Source organism: Dendronephthya gigantea, unplaced genomic scaffold (genome assembly GCF_004324835.1).
Source record: "Dendronephthya gigantea isolate DGI-Jeju-01 unplaced genomic scaffold, DenGig_1.0 000082F, whole genome shotgun sequence".
NCBI classification, from domain to species: domain Eukaryota; kingdom Metazoa; phylum Cnidaria; class Anthozoa; order Malacalcyonacea; family Nephtheidae; genus Dendronephthya; species Dendronephthya gigantea.
The window spans coordinates 519,340-540,404 of record NW_021163092.1 but is presented as its reverse complement, the minus strand read 5'-3'; the positions used below and the strand labels follow the sequence as shown (position 1 = coordinate 540,404).

General features: G+C 38.0%; 1 protein-coding gene and 1 pseudogene across 2 annotated transcripts in view; both read right to left on the bottom strand.

Moving 5' to 3' along the window:
- Positions 1-21,065, bottom strand: part of LOC114532938 — a 48,584-nt gene that overhangs the window by 6,028 nt on the left and 21,491 nt on the right. Inside the window, exon 1 of one of the 2 annotated variants that reach the window (XM_028554525.1) lies at positions 786-865. The exons of the other annotated variant lie outside the window; for it this stretch is intronic. The gene's annotated coding sequence lies outside the window, so the exon portion shown is untranslated. Of the gene's footprint in view, positions 1-785; positions 866-21,065 lie in introns of those variants that run through there. 2 annotated transcript variants of the gene reach the window in all.
- LOC114532943 lies at positions 7,650-19,896 on the bottom strand (annotated as a pseudogene).

Sequence of the window (21,065 nt, the reverse complement as noted above, 5' to 3'; positions counted from 1 at the left end):
TTTTGCATGCAATATTTTTTACGTTGGGAAATGGTTCAAAAACTTTTGCGGTGTGTAAATGCAGCTTTAAATATTGTTGTGGAAAAGATAGAGCTTTCTCATGATGACGTCAATGCGAAAAGCCGAATGTCACACGAAGTTTGATGAAACTTCTGTTTCTGACCTACATGCCAGTACCAGAGAATTAACAAATATAATGACAACAAAGAAAAGAATATGAACAATAACACGCTTCAATATTTGGTTCTGCACAGTTGTATTTCATGCATACATTCTGTGCATAACATTAGGTGACTGCATAACGACGCTAACTGTAAAAACGTTTGAGGTCTTCTTTTTTACCGTCTAATAGAAGCTGTTCAGGAAAAAGACACCTTCATTAGGTAACTTTCGTTTAGTAATATATAATTTGGCCGAATTAAAGCAATATAGAAAATTATGTTTAATCACGTCGTCGTTCTCGCTTACCGAACGTTTTATTATTTTTATGGCTTGACGGGTGGCTGTTTGCAAGCTAATCCACCCGGAACGGTCGTTTTAAGAAATATTAAGGCATTTTAATCCTTATTTCCTACCCTGTCTTTGTTCTGGGCTTGCTAAACTGGTATAATTAAGTGAAAACGTATTTACATACTCCTGAAGAATTAAGATTATCTTTACTAATTTCAATTCAAAATAAAGCCAACTGTGTATGGCGTTCACGATTCGATAAATGTTTTAAACAGGAAACTTGAATTCATTATATATTAATCGCATTGAGATCTTCAAATTCATTTTTAACATACCTTGTTTATTTCTCACGAAACTATGCAGAAAAAAGAGTTAATCTGAAACACGAATCGATATTGGATCCGTGACAAATCACATGCGACAAATAACATGCGATTCATTCTGGTGTCCAGGCCTTAGTCGGCGTCATTAATCACATCATTGTCTCGTACCCAGGGATTTTTACTACTGCCCAACAACATACGCAATAAAGAACAAAATTTACGACTGTGTGGCAATAATAGAAGAAGTTAATGCAACAGATGTTTGTTGCTTAAAATCAATTACTCTCTGAAACTCCTTTCCTGTCCCTCTTTTTACGAATTCAGAATTAAATGATTCTCGCGAAAGAAAGGATATAGTACTGCAATAATTTTCCACTATTAGCGAAATCTCAGCCTTATCTCGAAGTCACTAAACGTCGTATCAGATAGATTTTATCGAATCAGGATCGTGTTCTATTAGTTTTAGACAATTGCCTAATGTCTATCGAAATGGCAATATTTTCGCACTTAATCAATAGTTCCGAACTAGGTCTTACACGCGAAATTAAATTTCACACTAGACAATTATCACAGGCGAAGTTACAGATGATAACAAGGGCCTGTCTTGTAACTATTTCCATGCATGTCGGAATTTCCCACTTTTCAAAAACGAAACTGTATGATAAAAATAATGAATTTTCGGAGCCCCATTCAGAAAATAATGCCACGTTAACATCAGGAAGGACTTTCTAAACAGCTGCTTATTTCGAAGATTAGGATTTCAGTTTGCATCAGATTCCAAGTAAATTACGAAATCCAATCCAAGTCAATTATGAAATCATGGGCTCATAGCTGCGCCATTAAGGCCTTGTTCTTCTCGGTTCTGGGTCTCCGGAACTTCATAACCGCCCTGTTCACACGGTACCGGATTGCTGTCGGAGCAGGTCAAATTTTGAAGTTTACAAAAGACATGCAGCGAAGATCTGTAATGTCTGAGACCAGAATAAGTATATCAAATCTTTCAAACCTGAGATTCGCGATATTTTTTTCGCTAATTTTGCTTCGCGTGAGCGTAATTGGTATTTGAATTTTTAAACTAGGTATAAAATCGTTGTAACAAAAAATATAATCTTCCTAAAACTTGCATATTCAAATTTTAATCTAGAATGTACTTAAATCGCAGTAACTAGAAAATACACGATTCTGATTGGCCAATTCTGCCACTAACTATAGTTAAAAGTTAACTATTTTTTTATACAACCGACCCCAGGATCTCACAAAGGTCAAATCTTAAACTTTTCCAGGAACATTTTGGAAGTTTTACTCAGCGGTAAATAGCAGGGGTCCATATTTGAGTCCCAATCAATTTGAAAAGAAATTATCCCTGCGAATTTATGAATACGGGCCCCATGCAATTTTCGTTATGGTTAACGAAGCTAGGCCCTAGGGACGAGGATATCCGGTTACGCCGTTGGTTTTACTGTTCTTTCCCAGGCTTTATTTGCACACCTTAAATGTTGAATTGGATTTTTTAATCTGAAAAAATCAGGGTTTTCAAAATCAACACACAAGCAAAACGGTAATTTATTAATCAGGTGCGATATCTGTGCGAGAAATTTTTGAGCATGCATAAGCCATGTATTCCAATTCTGGCCAATAGAACAGAAAACTTAATTAAACTGTAAAATTTACCAAATTTGTTATCTTTATTCATAAAATAGGCCGTACATCCTGGTAGAAAATATTATAATTAAGGTCGGTTTCACACTTCGAACTTGGCATGAGCCAAATCGAAATGCAAATGAGCTTAAGATTTTATGGGCAACCTTCATAGTATAAACGTCAAAGACGTCAAGCTGTTTGGCATTTTCTTATAGATTTAATATATAAAAATTCATCTGGTAATCGTTTAACATTCTGGTCGTCTTTCAGCATGTAATGCCTCTTCAAAGAACCTTAACAATTACTTATTCTTCATTTTAAGCGCCTACACGATACCATGATCATGTTATATGTTCATTTTGATAACTCAAAGTCACCTCATGCTTCGTTGAATCTCGGCTAAGCGAGGTCATGTAAAAAACCACTTGGAATTTACCCCCAAAACCAACAAAACATGTAGCAACCTATCGTGATCGTATGTTTTATAAACTTAGTCGACAACCTGGAAATTTGCGGGATTTACTGATTCAAAGCTCAATAAGACGCTATTAATACCTTCATATTATCATGAATTGGAAGAAGACTACGAATATTCAAAATAATTAAGATTACGTATTCACACTTTTCCTGAGGCAAATTCAGTAACAAACAAAAAAATAGCACTCTTCGTTGTTTCGCAAATCACGATAGCATGTAGTTATCACGGTAGGTGTTTTTCGGGTGACGTCACCACCATCCACATTCAGTATGCACTGCGTTTCGGCGGGGGTCAAACTAGGTGTTACGTAATCTATTTTTCCCAATAAATTTTCAGGGTTTGTTCACTTGAGGAATGCTAACCCGTGCAAATAGTCTACGTGGCTTAAAAGACTCGCACGAAAGCTTGCTGAGAAGTTACTTTCAAAGGTTTGATATGTACTAGGGTTAACTTAGCTGGAACAGCTAAATTCTGGGGTTAACTCAGGTAGAACAGCTACTATAAAAAATCTTTGACATCAATCACAAGCACTTAAGTCCAATTAAGTAAAATGACTAAATTGTGAACTTTTTGATCGCTCTGCTCACTCCCACCACAAAATACCTGGGACCGATTGTATAAAAATCTAGCTAAGCGACTTCTATTCGCAGTTGATGACAGACTTAGCCAATCAGAAACGTGTGTTTTGGTCTTGGTTTACGAAAACAGAGCAGACATGCTTGCGCGTGCGAAACCAGAAATGCTGTATTTTCATGGTAATCCTATAAACTACCACGAACATTCAATTTATGATTAAATACGAAAAAATGAAAGAAATGCAATATCCATGCACACCAATATTTTTTATTTAGGTTTGCCAAACTGGCATTATTGAAACAAAGAAATACAATCGTTTTTGGTTTAGAATGTTCGGATAGATTGTCTAAAAATTTTGGACTGGAAAATGTGCACATTGAAATCAAGAAAACTGTGCCCTAAGGCCAAATGTTTAAGGAGCCCAGGTATTTACTCGCCTCTTCCCCGGCCGAACAGGTCATTATTCACAGCGTCAATGATCTGCATATGTTCATTATCCAATTAGAACTTAAAATAGCCATTAGCTTGCTCCATAATTTTGACAAAATAATTTTTCGGTTTTTCAAGGCAGAGAGAGATCGAGGAGCCCAGGTATTTTACAATCCTCCACTCCGCACCTCCGACACTATCGTTCGTTACATTGTCCGAAACATCAATGATCTAAATGATCGTCATCCTATTAGTGATCAAAATAGTCATGCAGTAGCTTCTTCTGTATTTTGGTGAAAAAACTTTTCGGTTTGATCCGATAGCTATGGGACTTCACAAGTTTTCTTCACTATATTGTAGTTTTATTAAAAAAATGAACACAAAAATCTACATCATACATCATCATCATATTTTCAATGTTTTTTGTCCAATTCCAGCTCCAAAGCCTAAGATATCGATTTCCATTGGTAACTTGATGGGGTTATGCAATAACCAAGGTTAACAGCGAGGAAACCGGTCAGTGACGTCAGGCAACCACGTGACCGAATGGGAGGGGCGAGTGGAGGCAAGGTGCGGAGCAGAGCCCGCAGAGGGCAGTAACAACCCGTCGGCGAACGAGCGATAACGTCGACAACAGCAGCTTGTGGTAAAGTGCTATTAGTAAATTTTGTTTACGCCCTTCATTTGCATGTCTTTTCCACCAAAAAAGTTGGTGTGAAGGGTTAGCTTTCGGCGGGGGGAGGGGGTGTGTGCTCAGCTTAAGATACCGTAGGGATCTCAACCTGGCTTCAAGTAACAGCACTCGTTCCAAGCCACCCCTCCCGCGAGCGACGAGCTAACACCTAACCATCCAATCGGGTAAGTAAGATGGACGAAAGTGTTAACTAAATAAATACACATTTAGCCACTTTGTCTTTCAAATATGGAATAATATTCAAATCTAGTTAAATCGATTATTCTAGTCTATACTGTGTTGTAAATCAGCTTCATAACTAATTACCATAATCAGATGATCATTATATGGCAAATAAGGAGTATATTTTACATTATCTGCCCTGGAAATCATTTCACAATATCAAGTGCCAAAGGGAATGAAAACAATAATTTAGGACATAAAACGATTATTTCTTCACATTCCTCGCCTAGAGGCAAAATGGTTAAAAACGTCATGCTCTCCCGTGGATTTCGCGTGATTTTTTAGTTTCGTTAGGTAGTTTGCGATCTACGATGCGACTACCTGAACAACGCCACTATAATTTGTGCATAGATTTTATAAGTTTTCAACTAAATCCTGGTTCGTATATGTCGTAATTCATTTTAAGCATCAAAACCACCGACAATAGCCATCGCTGATGAATGGCGATGTATGAAAACCAGGCTAAGGCTAAAGGGTACTAGGAAAACGTTTTGATTGTGCTAAAAGGATGTTCTACTCATGAAATTATTCCTATTTAGTTACAAAACAGCTTAATTTTTGAACGTGCACTATTGCACAATGTGATTTTGGGTCCGTCCCGACAGGGTGAGCAAAAAAACTGATGTCTTAATAGACCACTTGCATAATAGACTAATTTGTGATCTTACAAAGTTTGTCAACTTCACTTGGCTATATTTTCAGTACTATAATATTTCGCTGTCAAACTCAGAAACATATTGTTCCAAAAACAAATTCATAGCAATCACCATCATATACAATCTATATAATTCTTAACAGGTTTTTCCAACAACTGCGATATCGTGATAACCAGACAACTTTGTCCCGATATTTGATGACTTTTTTCACATGCAGGAGTGTTCCATTGTTAGCTCTTCACTGTCAAGACTTCATATGAAAGACTTTAACCCCAGTCAGATAGGCAAGGGAGTGCTATCACTTGCCCAAGGTGAACTCCCAGACTAGCAGAGGGAAGGAGGTGTCTTACATCTCCATTCTAGACCGGCTCCAAGCAAAGTCTAGCCGCTGCCCCAATTGGCAAAGATTTTGTTGCAAATTATCATTAATCAAAGATATCGTGGAATTCAATTGAGTAGTCAACTTGAAGTCCTTTCATTTCAGATTGCCAGTATTTGGCTGCGTTTTCTCTTTCTCGAAAAATACTTTGTGTGATTGATAGACGAAGGAATTCCATATCGCCATTCAATTTTTGAAAAGCTAGAACAGTTTCGTCTGGGGATAGTTTCATTTCCACATATCGCTTCATAAAATTTCTTTGAAAAGACGAATACATCCGAGCACCGGAATCCATATCAAGTACATCTATACGATTAAGTGATGTTGCGATAATAATCCTATTCTTGCTTGAGCAAAACCAGTTTGAATAAAATCCACTGCGAAAAGGAACTTCTCTGAGATTGCCCGTTTTTAAATCAAGAATTATGCTATCGCATTTGACGAAGCCATAATCCACTTCACAACTGTCCCGGTCCAAAAAAACAACAACTTTAGAATCATTACTGAAGCGAGAAATGTATTTGAGAAGGTATTTAGACCACCGTTGTGGAACTACTGTATTAGGAAATAGATGAAATTCAACTGGAAAGAGATCAAATTTAACCGTGCTCGTTGAGTTTCTTTTCCAAATGTAGAGCGTTTCTTTGGCAATACCAACGACACAGGTACCATCGGGCGAAACCATCACGTCCATGACAGGTTTATCAGCAGGCAAAAAGATTATTTGTGGTTCATCATCCCTATTGACATCAATAACTTTCACAGGATCCGTCTCGCTACATTTGAGGCAGAGCAAGCCCCCGGAAAAATCAACCACCTGTAATGTTGAATCAAACCCGTATAATAAATGAACAAGAGAAGATTGTTGGCCTTTAGTGAACAGGATCTTTAAATTTCCTCCCACCAAATAATTCCAAAGGAATGGAATCCCGTCGAGAAAACTGAAAACGAACAACGTTTTTGACCACCAACAAACAAATTGCGTCTCATCTCGAAATGCCTTAAAACGTTGTTCAACTTTTCCTTTCTTGACATTCCATATGTTGATGTATCCGTCTGAGGAGCAGGTTGCAAGTCGAGAGCTATCTGGGGAGAATGAACTCCAATAAACAGTCACAGGGGGTATTGCCACTGGAGTTCTTAACACGACCAGTTGGTAAGAATCTGAATAGAGGCAATGATCGTTGTCAATCGCAGCTACTCCTTTATAATCGCTTAACAGCTTCTTAGATCTATCAACAAAGAAACAGTCCCAGACTGCCATAGTAGTAAAATGAGTGTTTTCTATGACAGTTAAAGAACGCTCTCCCAATGCAAAGCAGCATTCGACACCATTGTACATTCCAGTAGAGACACGTCGATCGCAAGGCAGTTCCCAGAATAAGAATTCGCTCATTTCCGGACATCTAAATACTTTATATATCGGTTGTTTCAGAAATCCTGCCCAAACACAACGTTTACAGAGGCTATTGTGTGTTGCACTTCCTTTCTTCATCTCCGGCAGAATTCGTTCATCGCACCGTTGCAGTGTAAGAGCATTCCAAACGAAAAACGAACTTCCGCTAGGTTCCTCAACTTTTCTAATTGAGTCGGTTAGAAGTGTATAATCATCGAACCTCGCCTCGTACCACTTTTCCCAAAATCGTGGGGAGCCCACAATATTGCACGCCATGATAAACAGTCCTGTTATGTCAAAGGAACACCAATTAAGAGAAACTCCAGTATCGAATTCTGATATAGGGCTTTGCCTAGCCACATCCCACAACTTAATTATATTGGAACCGTTGCTAGTAACCAGCCTTTTGCCGTTAGAGGAAAATGCACAAGATAGGAAGGTCTCGTACATCCGTGAAAAACGCTACTTCTGTTTTCCTGGCAACATGAAGGACCGTTTCCAGTTTTCCAAATAATACAAACGAATTATCCGGAGCAAATGTCACAAATGAAATTTCATGTTCATTAGTTTCATACTGCCATTCCTCAAACAATGTTGGTAAAGACACCAGTGAAATAGTTCCACCTTTCATTGCAACAGCTGCCATTGTTTTATCTTTAGACACGTCAACGGCTGTAATCTCCTTTGTTGCGAGCCACACCTCAAGTGGAAGAACATCGGGTTCATTTTCGTAATAGGTACCATCGACGAACAATGAAACATTTGATAATAAAACTGACCGAGCAAATCTTTTCTCGTCATCGTTAAAGTAACCACCCTGGGAATGTGTGAGGATGGCTTCACAATAGAATAATTCTCTTCTGAGACGGCACATCATCTGGTATTCTCTAACTTGGTTCATCAAATCAAATTGTGATGAATGCCACAGAATATTCGCTCGCAATTTATCGTTTTTTCTTATTGTTTTCTCTCGCAGTTTATCGGGGTCGGCAAGAAGAACGTTTCGCCATAAGTTTAATAAAGAAATTGCACTATTTCTGATATGACGTAGAATGGCACTTACAATAACCACATCTACTAACCAGGGGAAACTTTCCAGAATATTGGACGCGACAAGATGACCAAGGCCATAATTCAAAGCATACAATTCACCACGAGTTAGTTTACGCTTATGTTCAGAGAGATATATTTCTTTAATTTCTTCAAATCTTTGTTTGCATATAAGCCAAAGCAATTTATTTCCATCGTGGATGTTGACAACATACTCATGATCTTCGTATCCTCGTGCTAGAAGCCAATCAATAACGGATTTGTGAAAGATTGTGACCATATCATCAGCAACGTACAACAAACACGATATCGCTTCATTGACTTTGTTGATGATTCTTTTAGTCTCGCGACAATCTGGAGCCAATCCAAGCGCTTTCGCGACGAAAGTGAGCGGAAGAGGTCCTTCAGCAGCAACTAGTATTTCCAAAACTTTAAACACATCAAGATTCCCTGGTTTTTGTAGCTCCTTTAACTCTGTTTCAAGACGTTGGAAATATTTTTCATAGACCGAAGCTACGCCTTTTGGAAGAAACTCAACGATTTCATTCATTGTTACGTCAGCAAGATTCCCGCGTTTTTTCAGCTCGTGTTGACAGTAGTAGGCATACAGAAACGATCCCTCGCACATTTTGACCAGCCTCTTGAACACAACTGAGTAACTATCCTCTTCTCTTTCAAGCAGTTTTCGAAGGCAAAATTTAAGATAAATTTCAATATCAGAATTATTCTTTTTGTCATTATTTCCAATATTGATGTTAGGAATATCGTTGAGTTTGGCGATGGAAATTTCTGGCCTGCTTGTAATAACGAATTTGATACAATCTGGAAGCTCTGAAAAATATTCAGCAACCAAACTAACAATTTCACTCCTGCCATCTGCTCCACTTTCATCCAAACCATCGATCACGACCAAACTGGGTTCTTCTTTCAATCAACCTAGGGGATTTTGCAAGTATATTCGAAAGGCCTCATTTATAGTGTGGGTTACATAAGGTCGCTTCAGCTGATCAATAAGCTTTTTCTCGAACCCCGCGACGTTTTCACACATTTGACTTGCGAGAGACTGCAGCATTATTATAGGATTCCTCAGGTTTGCATCATTGAAGTCACAAAAGTGACAAGCGGCCAATTTTCCTTTCTTCTTGAAAATTTCGCATATTTTTGCGGCGAATACACTTTTTCCAAAACCAGGTCCGGCTTTCAATAACAAGATTCTCGATTTTTGCTTAGTTCTATTAAACCAATCGTCCACGCTCTTCAGTAGCCACTTTCTTGTACCAGGAAAGAAATACGTCACCTTGTTGCTAATTTTCTCTTCAAAATTATGTTTTGCAAGTCTTTGCAAGAGATCTTTATCTTTGTCGTGACTTAAGTTAATATTTGTATCTTCGACACGTTGCCAGGGAAGTCTCGTTGAGCTTCGGAACGTTTCTTTATCACCTTGTTGTTGCATAACTATATGTTTCTTGATTTCCTTTACATCATCTTTCATATCTTTGACATCAGACCTCACGTCCTCTACAATTTCTTGCAATTCTTCATCGTTTAATTTCCAATTTTTAAGTGCTTCCCCATAATTCTTTTCTTCAAGCGATAGTGGAGATGTTTTTAAATCATCAATCACCTTCTGCGGAATTGTCAATTCAACCAATGCTTTGCGAATTTTCAACCACAAGGATTCGAATGTTGCATCATCCATTCCGGTTGTCGTAACATGTGCATATGCCTCATTTCGAAATGTCTTCATTCTTATGATGTTTGCTTGCGGAGACCTATCACTGTCAAGAGGCACTGCATCCCATCCTGACGATGGTAAGCCACAAATATTCCGGAAGAGAACAGTGAGTAATGAAACATCAAAGGTTTTCGAATCTGGCGGATTACCTGATGGAGGGTACAGTAAATCCCATTGGGACTTATTAATAACTCGAAACTTCAACCTTGAAAGAGATTTTTGGTTGGCAGCGAGTACCCCAGGTAAATTCGCAGGAGGATGAATAGCATCAAATGTATTTCTCAAAGCTTCAGTTCCTTTATCAACTAATAATCTGGCGAGTCTCGTAAAATTCGCCTTTTCTTGAAGATCGATGTCCGCCATGGCACTGTAAATGTTTACTGCAATGACAGAATATTAAGGAGAATTTTTAATCACGTTCTCAAAGCCCCTGGAATACAACGATATATATCTATAGGCAATCTTGTTGTAAGCTGCAACGATGAAAACCAAGTTGTGCATTGATTGAAGAGATTTTGTGAAGTAATTAAATGTCATACTTATTAATTATTATTTTATACATCCTATATAAAAATGGAAAAAAATTGTAAAATTTATGTAAATGTAGCGCGGTTTCAGAAAGCTCTGAATGAATGCCTTGCTTCAGCATTATTATACAACTATTCTGATTCTGAATATTAAATGCGAATGTAACTGACTTATAATGGATGTTAGACTACGTAAAGGACTTGGCACGAGTGGCCAGCGACGCGCCTTAGGGGCTCAGAAAACGAACAAAATACGCATCTTTGATGTTATTGAGATTGAGATAGAACGATAAAATAGCGTTGAATATTGTACATTGAACGATTTCTTTTGTAATAAATAAAGCGATAAAAGTCTTTCTTCGACTGTGTGGAAGACGTGTAACATTTGGAGGTCCCACCGATACTAAATTTATAATAAGTATAGTAATTTCAGAGTGTGATTTCATCGGAAAAAATGTGAAGGTGAGCCGAGATTTAATATTTACTCATGTGGTCAGATTAAGCGAATTTAACGTTAGATATTCAAGAACGGACTATTAAAACGGATGAGGAAATTATGATAGAACTTCAGTTGCGTATACTTGGTTTAAAAATGGCAGAATTAAACGAGTTTGGGATAAAAATGAAGTGGCTTGACGTTGGGACAATAGAAGAGGGAAAAGGGAAATTTGAACTGTATAGGATCATCGTAATACTTTCGAAGATGAAGCAAGCCGGTGCGAGGGAGACGATTTCTCACACCTAGTTCAGAAAATTAAGTCCCTTAAAAGAGCAAACATTGGACGAAAGTGAAGAAAGTTCAGTGCCAGTGGAAGTCGAAACCAAGAAGAAACAGGAATTACGATAACTCGAGGTACAGTACGAGCAATTGTCATTGGCACAAAAGGAATTGAAACAAAAGATGCAGTTATTAGCACAAGCCCAAGAACAATCCAAGTGCTCAGAGAAACCAGCCTCAGACCGAGAAATCAAAAGAGTGAAAACAAGTGAAACTGGCTTGTCAAGTCTTAATGCAAGTATTTTTCGGAGAGAATTTAAAATACAAGGGCAGATCGGGGAACCTGGACAGAAGGACGAATTTACCTATCAGTCCGTGATATCACAAATCGAAACGGGATAAAAAAGGTTATACTGAGACCGTTAGAAGTTATTACCGCGGTGGTCCGTTCCGTTCAGGCTGGACTACAATTACGGAGCTATTTGGAGGGATTAAGTGGACTAACTTTACCAAAATTATGCAAAATCCTCTGTTTCCATTTTCAGGAAAAAAGCGCCACGGAATTATACCAGGTCTTGGCTAATATTAGCCAATTACGAAAGGAAGATCCCCAATCATTCCTCATCCGTGCCTTGACTGTTCGTCAGAAGATGAGTATTTGCATCACAGGAGTAGGACAGTAAAATTAAATACGACAAAGATTTAGTTAAAGGCTTTTTCCTTCACGCTGTCAAGACTGGTTTAGCGGACGTGACTATCCGTGCAAAAACCCGTCCTCTGCTGAAAGACCCTGGACCCATCTGTAGCTGATGAAGACTTGATTGAAGTCATGAGCTTAGCCATGTCAGCGAAATTGGAACGAGCCCACAAATTCAGTCAAGGTAAGCAAGTTAGACCACCCGCAAAGATCTCAAAAGTGGAAGTTGGGGCAAGTGGGAGAATAATCCTGGCAATCAACAGGAAAATTAGATTTTGGCAACACTGAAAGCCATAGAGTCTGAACTGAGCAGTGCTAGTCTGAAGTTCAAAACCTCTAGAAGAAAGTAGACGGTAAAGTCCCTCCACCTGTGCGGCCCCTGCCAAAGACGCGATGGGTAATGGTTAAACTAGAAGAAATTTCTATACCAGACAGTGCAAATCATGTTTTGAAAACAATCAAGAAGATTGTACACATTAGTTTAAGTATGCATGTGGTGGACTGAATCATACGGCTCGCTATTGTCAGGCGGGAAACGGACAACGGCTACCCCGTGGGACAGGGAGTAGCCACTGCAGCAAAGAACATGTCCCGTCGTTGTAATAGCTGTCAGAAAGAAGATGAAGATGTAAATTTTAAACGTTGTTCCGCCTGCAAGCTTGTATATTATTGTTCAAATCAATGCCAAAAGAGACATTGGAACGAACATCAAATATTGTGTAAGTCTATCCAGGGCCTACCCAAACCACGGGAAGAACATGATAAAGGACAAGGGGATGGTTGCGACCCCAGTGTCTTCAGTCTCCATTATCACAGAAAAACTCTTGAAACAAAAACTGCCTGATTTCAAAATACGAGATGTTAACGAATTGCTGGATATGGGTACTAATCTTAAGTTAACCGCCGCAAACAGAACTGCAATACCGTATAAATGTAGGATAGAAGTTGAATTTCGATTAGAAGGGAAAACGAAATGGAGGTAACTGTTCCTTTTCTCGTTACCGAGGAGCAGCTAGATCAACCAATCATTAGCTACAACGTCATGGAATTATTTATCAAAGACAACGAAAAAACACCCCGCAAACTCCACATTGATACAGAATATCACCAATAGCTTTGGCAATCTGCAAGAAGAGGATGCAATACAGCTAGTCAATCTGATTGGAACAGATGATTCAGACTTCCTTTGCGAAGTAAAGTCAATAAAACGGGACAGGGGTGGATTTAGCACTAGTGCACTAATTTGCATGGCACAAAAAAACTGCTGAAAAAAACCACTTTGTTTTGTAATGTAAATTAGTGCACTAGTGCTGGTTCCACCCCTGAAACGGGACATTGTAATCCCGAGGGACGCGACCGTCAGAGTATCATGTCGGGCCAATACCGGCAGTGTCGGCACCACTATGCCAGTACTGTTCGAGCCAGACGAGAAAGCACGATGGCCATCCGGTTTAAGTGTCCAAGAAACACTAACAACTGTAAAAAGGGGGAAAGCGACAATCTTAGAAATCCCCGTATCAAACGATACAAGACACGACATTGTGTTATCCAAACGAACAGTGTTAGGGAGACTGCAACTAGTCCGATCAGTAACGGAGATTGAGGTAAAATTTCGAGAAAACAAAGGGAACGATGATGAGGAGATTGGGAAACAGCCGAAAGCACCAAACACAGAGGGTGAGGATGACATAACTCTGGATGAAAATAGTACACCCAAAATAGACCTGAGTGGACTTTCAACCGAACAACAACGTATAGTTCGCCAGATGCTGTATGAAGAACGTGGTGCTTTTGCGAAGGACGAAGATGATATTGGTTGTATCCCCGACCTAAAGATGGACATCAACGTGACAGACCCGCCGGACCTGTGCAAAAAAATTGTACAGCTATTCCGCGTCCCTGTAACCGGAGGTTAAACACTACATGGATGATTTGCTCAATAAGAACTTCATTCGCAAATCCAAGTCGCTCTATTCTAGCAGTGTGGTATGCGTGAGGAAGAAAGATGGGGGAATGAGGTTATGCGTGGACTATCGCAAATTAAATAAAATGACGGTAGAAGTCGGCACCCAATTCCCCGGATACAGGAGACGCTGGATAACCTCGGGGGCAACGCATGGTTCAGCACAACTCGAGTTTCTATCTTTAAAATGGTAATTATACGGAACAATTTCGTGACTACCTATACTATTCACCACAATTTATCGTCTACACGGACAATAATCCCTTGACATGCATTCTCTCTACGGCCAAGCTCAATGCTGCCGGTCTACGATTGGTGGGAGAGCTGTCAGATTTCAACTTCCACATTAAATATACATTGGCGTAGCCAGAACGATAATTGCATGGGGGGCCCATATTCATATATTCGTGATACGCAGGTTTAATTTCTTTTCAAATCAATTGTCTTTACAGTCTGTTAACATGAATATATGAATATGCCCCCTCCCCTCAATTATCCATGCAAAGATCAATGTGGACGCGGACAGTCTATCCCGCATACCAGGAGACTTTGAAAGGTACACGGATTCCTGCGCGAAAACTGTGTCTCACCAGGAATTCGATAATGCGGCTTTCCATATTCGTTAAATGGATTATGGCAGCATCGTATGGAAAACATCAATAACCGATGAAACAGATGTCTTATAGAAACAGATAAAAAACAACTACCGAAGCGCGAGAACACGGGTCGGATCCAAACGGTGGACATTTTGAAAGCCCAACAAGGTGATCGGACGATAAGTAGATAATTCGATACGTAAACAGTAAGACGAAGCCGACTTATGAGGAACGACAACGGGAACCCCGTGAAGTGAAAAATACCTTCGAGAACTAATTAAACTACACGTGGAGAAGAAAATTAGTATATTGTATCGTGGACAACAGATTGTGCTACCTCTCGAACACCAACGGATGGTGTACCGTGAACTTCACGAGGAGATGGGTCACCTTGGAACAGAACGTGTGCTTGCCTTAGTCGTTATAATACTCGTTATAATCGACCACTTCACGCGATACAGTCAGGCGTACCCCACACGGAGCAAATCCAACACAGCAGCCGAAAGAATCTTAAATGATTTCATCCCGCGCTTCGGTTACCCTTCTCGAAATCACCATGATCAGACGGGGAGTTCGAAAATAAGTTCTTCTGGAAACTGAAACAACTTTCAGCCATTTCCCATTCAAGAACAACACCATGTCACCCTCAGGGAAATGGACAAGTCGAGCGAATGAACCGTACTCTCCTAAATATGCTACCTAAAACGAACTGAAAAGACCACGTTAATAAGTTGATCCATGCCTACAACTGTACTAGACACGAGGCTACTGGGCACTTTCCTTTCTTATTGCTCTGCAGCAGAACACCACGCCTATACCTATTGACCTCATGTTTAAGCTAACAGAAAAGAAGGAAGTTACGGGATACCCAGCTTATGTGAGAAAATGGAAGACCGCCATGCAAAAGGCGCCGAAAAATTTGAAGACCTGACTGAATCAAGGTTAAGGCTAGCGGCTTGAAATTCTAAATATAATCTGATATTCAAAAAAATGGGCTCGAAACGTCGAACGCCGTTTAACTTTAACGGGGGAAAGTTAAGTCAATATTACACAAAAATTGCATACAATTTCTGAATGAATATGAATGATTTAGCATCTCACTAAATAATAATTTTTACGTTTTTAGTTGCAAACATATAGCTTAAATAGCTATCATTGCGGCAGTCTTGTTGAATGCCATATTAGTATAGATGTAACTACTGTATATATAGTCCCTTTAGTATAGATGTATAACTACTGTATATAGTCCCTTTAGTATAGATGTAACTACTGTATATAGTCCCTTTAGTATAGATGTACTGTTTATATAGTGGATATAGTTGTCTTATTCTTAAATGTCAAACCCTTACATTAATATCCGTGTTTATCTCCTGAGATAAAAGGGTAGAATTCGGAACTGGGCTAGTCGGATATAGCACCGCCAAAAAATAAACGGGTGTGAGCCTAAGGCTAAGCCTATAGCCTCCAAAAACACATAAAAAATCTATACGTCAAACAACTAACAAGTTTCAAATATTCTGTCGCCCCTAAGAGAATCGCAGTTATAAATGCAAGCGTAAACGGAATTTTAGCTTGGTTGGTCAAAAATAACCATGAGCCAATTAGCCTGTACAAGCTGGGACATAGGCTGAGAGGAAATCGTAAAATAAGAACTAACTCCTAGTGCATTATGAGAAAAGAATAACAGATAATTTTCGTCCTCCGTCAGAATGTTTAACACTGCCTGAATATGTCAAATATTTTATTCATTTTTTAATTTCAGGGAGAGACGACAGGGTGTGGAATTTGGTCCACAAATTTGGTAACATCGTAATCAGTAACAGTACATTAAAAGACGTCCGCGATATCATTGCAAAGCTATATCCTGAACGCACAGAGTTTAGATTATAAAAGAAAGATCATTCATCAAATTTGTTAATAATTATAAAAACCTAAAACACATATTCTCTATAATTTGTCGCCGAATATTCTTTTATTGAACACAATTCATTATTTACTAGGGAATTGGTCATTCGTTTGAATAATATATTTTACTGTACAACTGATAACTGTTTAACTTACCTCGTAATAGGCCTTAATTCTGGGACGGTTTGTTACGACTTTTCTGTCATGATCATCAAAAAATACAGAGACATATTCTTTAAAATAATTAAAATAATTCAAAATTAAAATAAACTCGTTTTGTTATCATGCAGTTGCCTATATATATAACATTGTTTTGCTCATGCTTTTCCAAAGAGTTGATTCATTACTACTCCTGCAGTATAAGTTTATCAAAATTAAAATTAAATTTACAATTATATATAGTAAAGCTCTCTGAAAAGCTATGAATCCCATCGACTCGTTAACACATGACTGGGTAAGTAAATCATTGTGGTAAACTAAATCCTGAAGTTTAAATAACGTCTTTTTCTTGACTAAAGGTGTTCCAATATTCCAACGTTTTCTAAATGCAGCAGAACCGAAAATGTCCGAACAATTACAAGTATAAGCATTATTAAATACCATTACTCAAGTATTATTAAGACTATAATTAACATTATAATTTATACAAAGACCAGTTATATTTCGAAGTTTTACAAACATAAACATCATAGCTGTGTGTGCAACCAAAATAAAAAACAGTTATTTTAGGCGAAATATCTATTTGCAGCTGCAAAACCATCTGGGGCCAGTTGCATCAAGCCCGTTTAGCTTAAACGGTGGTTAATGTCAAAATAGAAAGCAAGTCTATTGTTCTATTCAAGAAGAAAACTAAATGTTTTTAACCTTAATACAAAGATACTGTTTACAACTACATATTCAATCATTCAATCATTGAATCCCCCATTGGATCGTGTTTTCAAAAGTGATGTTAGAAAAACGCTTCGCCCAGCATTTATCTTAAATTCAGCTCAAAAGCTTTGGCGTATGCAGACTATTCAATATACATGCATGCATGTTGTTTTATGAAAGCTGTGAATCCTACATCATCTTTAGAATACCACCAGCTCTCATAGTATTGTAGAAAACACGGGTAACCGGATAGCCGGATAAGCGGTAACTCTAGTAACTTATCATTGTTATTATAAAGATCAATGTTCGATATGGAAATAAAGATTGTGGACAACATTTCTAGTCTAAACGGTAAATTTAATTGTCCTTAAGTCTTACACGCTATAGAATAATATCTCCAATTTCATTTAAAAGGTTACGCGTGAACTTTATAAAATTAATATTCGTTGGGTTAAGTAAAAAACAAATTCCGAATAAACAGGACATCTTGAGAAACAAATATAAATCAAACAAAACACAGGTTGCGACAGTAAATTTTCGACTTTATTTCAAAAGCCGTCTTAAGACAGAATGAAATACAATACTTTAAAACGCAAATATATACAACACAAATAAAAAGCGCGAATAGAAAATTGTAGAATACCGTAATTACTCGAATAAACGCCGCGGCGTTTATTAAATTTTTAGCAATTAAGATGCGGCGTTTATTCGAGGGCGGCGTTTATTCAAGGGAGGCGTTTAATGCAAACTCGTAACAACTCTGAATTTATTGTGTAATTTAAACGCCAATTAAATAACTTCCTACACGCAAACACTGACAACAACTTATTTGCGAAAAGTAATGGCAAAAGAAAAATCGGACTAGTGGTATCGGCAAGATTCTCAGCTGTTACCACGGAATTACGCATCGCAGAAATTTTGAAGAGAGAGCTAAGCAGCAAACCTATGAAGTATAACCACTTTGAATTGAATTGAATAACATTCAAATTGAGAAAAATAAATTTCCACGACTGGTTTAGATTCAATGTTGTCTTAGATACTTGAATTTCTCACAGTGGTTATAAATAAACGCTTCGAATAAACGCCGCAATGACGAAAAGGTTGCGGCGTTTATTTGAGGGCGGCGTTTAGTGATATTTTTGCTTGTCCATGCGGCGTTAATTCAAGGGCGGCTTTTATTCGAGGGAGGCGTTTATTCGATTAATTACAGTAGTTGTAATAGAAAGGTTTGTTATGTTTGATTAGGAGTGCTTCAAGAAAGGCGAGAAAATGACACTGAATATCTCACCTCAATTATGCAAACCGGTCGTCTGATGCACTTGTTTGTGTGATACTTACAAGCAAACAGACTTCGGCGTGCGACTAGACCGCAGATGAAAGTTCATTTATATTACTTTTCAACCTTTTTACTTTTTGCCGAGTTTGAGGTCGAGCACAGTCTGCCTACCTATGACTACGATAAGATTCAAGATTTGTTTAATGCAGTTAAGACTTCTATAAACACTGAAAGACATCTAGATTCAAAAATGTAAATAGAAATTCTAATTATAGAAATTAAAGTTCCTGTTGTTCTTAATTTAATTTACCGTTCAGACTAGAAATGTTCTCCATAATCTTTATTTCGTTATCGAACATTGGCTCAGTGTTGCTTACATCATTCAGAGCTGAGTATTGCGAGCTTATTCGAAAGGTTATCATATAGCAAAACTAGTGCCAAAACAGTTGAAATACAACGTTCTTTATAGCTGATGACATTTAACATTTGCCGTATAATGACATCAAGCTAATGGCCCCTTTTAAACAATACTGACATAATTCACCCGCTAAGCGTTTACATTTCATCTCGTATACTTCTAGTATACAATAATAATTTCTACAGCACGCAGAACTTTCTTTCACTTAATGAGCAATTTTATATAGTTTATGTTGTGCGGTTCAAGATTGAGTCGGTTTTCTGAAATGAACCGCTGGTTATGGAATATCTCACACTGAATCCATCATATACAAGAGACATTGTCGACAAGGTCGCAATTAAAGAGAAAAACTCAACAATTTCCTCCAAGATCAACAAATGCATTAAAGCAAGATCGGATCGGACCGCCCTTGTCGACGAACTAAGTCAGATAAACACCTCAAAAACACAGATTTTATGTGAAGTAAATCTCATGACATTATAGACTCTCGTGACTGATAATTATATCAATTATACCTTCATGGCCCAGTTTACAGTTTACACTATGCCGGAATGCTTGCGGAGTGGGTCAAATTTTGTAGCTTTTACTGTCAGAGATCGAGATATGAAATCTATCAAACTAATAAGCATTTGCTACTCACCATTGCATTTCAGTTTAAAGGCAAACGAAGATATCGTGAGAAGGGAATCACTGAGGTATTACGGGGTCTATATATATATGATCATATATTGTATCATCCACATCCAATATTACCAACATTTAATATAATTACGCACCTTATCTGAAGTAATGCCTGAATGCATGTTAAGAGTGTCAGCCAAATTACCAAAATATCAACAGAAATAGGCTGAAATTCAGGAAGAAATAAAAGCATACATTTCGGTGTCGAATAACAAACAGTGGGCAGTCACCGTATGTATTCATGACAAGCATCATCCGGCATGCACTGCGTTTGAGTAAAGGTAGTGAGCTCTATATAAAATATGGAGCAGGAACTTAGTTGCTAAAAGTGAAGCAAAATATGGCGGAAATTAAAGTTAACTCATATATAGCCATCGGAGTTTTATATGATATCACGGTTGGTGAGTCGAATTGGTCTGTGCAGGTGGGCAGCGGCCGGGAGCCACAAGACACATAAATACATATAAGGCCGAAATTAAAGAGAAAATTTTGACTCCAAAAACGATAAAATATACACCCTATACAGGGTGTATCAGAAAAAACTAGAAGATTTTAAAATGTTCAGAAAACTATCATTTTATCAAGATATCTCAAAAATATATTTACGTCTAAGTATTTTAGCATCTTCTGTCTTATCTAACAGTAAAAACTAGCAGAAAAATTAACCTCGAAAAGCGGGAGAACGGTTTGTAAAAGCCTCATTTTTAACCGCTTGTGCAAAGAAAATGAGACGTTGAAAATCCAAGTTCAGTTAAAGAGGTGAAAGTTTGGAATCTTTTGTGCAATGTATCCCAATTTCTAAAAATTTGATAAACATTAGGTCCGCCGCGAAACGTTTCAAAATTGGATTTTTTCCCCGTTTACTCCGCTCTCTGGTAACTTTTTACACGCAAGAATGATTACATGCATGAGTGATAGTTGGAATGACGTAATTACCAGCACTCTTTGTTAAATGAAAACAATAAAACAAGAGTATTCATTGTTAGTACGTACCAGCACTCTTTGTTAAATGAAAACAATAAAACAAGAGTATTCATTGTTAGTACGTCATTCCAACTATCACTCATGCATGTAATCATTCTTGCGTGTAAAAAGTTACGAGAGAGCGGAGTAAACGGGGAAAAATCCAATTTTGAAACGTTTCGCGGCGGACCTAATGTTTATCAATTTTTTTGAAATTGCGATACATTGCACAAAAGATTCCAAACTTTCACCTCTTTAACTGAACTTGGATTTTCAACGTCTCATTTTCTTTGCACAAGCGGTTAAAAATGAGGCTTTTACAAACCGTTCTCCCGCTTTTCGAGGTTAATTTTTCTGCTAGTTTTTACTGTTAGATAAGACAGAAGATGCTAAAATACTTAGACGTAAATATATTTTTGAGA